The sequence below is a fragment of the Haliotis cracherodii genome, unplaced genomic scaffold, assembly GCF_022045235.1.
Source record: "Haliotis cracherodii isolate W230 unplaced genomic scaffold, xgHalCrac1.p SCAF_6, whole genome shotgun sequence".
Classification (NCBI taxonomy): Eukaryota; Metazoa; Mollusca; class Gastropoda; order Lepetellida; family Haliotidae; genus Haliotis; species Haliotis cracherodii.
In genome coordinates, this window is record NW_027266319.1 from 32102358 (window position 1) to 32102801 (window position 444).

The window sequence follows — 444 nt, forward strand, 5'->3', positions numbered from 1 at the left end:
CACATCAGCTGATCAATGGGACAGCGTTGCGCCTGCCTAATGCTGCGATCGGTGACTTACATTTCCACACATGGAGGTCTTTCCGCTTGAATATAGATGAATGTTAAAACCCAGCGAGATGTACAAGTGTAGACCTCGCAGCAGCAGTAAGCCCTGGCTTATAACAGAGTGGAAATTGTGTTGTATTTTCTGCCTTGATCCAAAATCAGATCAATGGATTGAACTGTCGTTTGCACTTTATCTGCGAGAGGTCCTTACCCCTACGACACGATCGAGTGCAGGTGCAGGTGACACAGCGGTGTGTCGAATACAAACAAGAGCAAAGTCTCGACGGGGCTGTGGGACAGCCGATCTTTATCTCGGCATGGGCTGAGCTAACAATAACATGATAACTTGGCACATCCCAGATCAACATCGGAAATTGACCCTTAACAATGCTTAAAT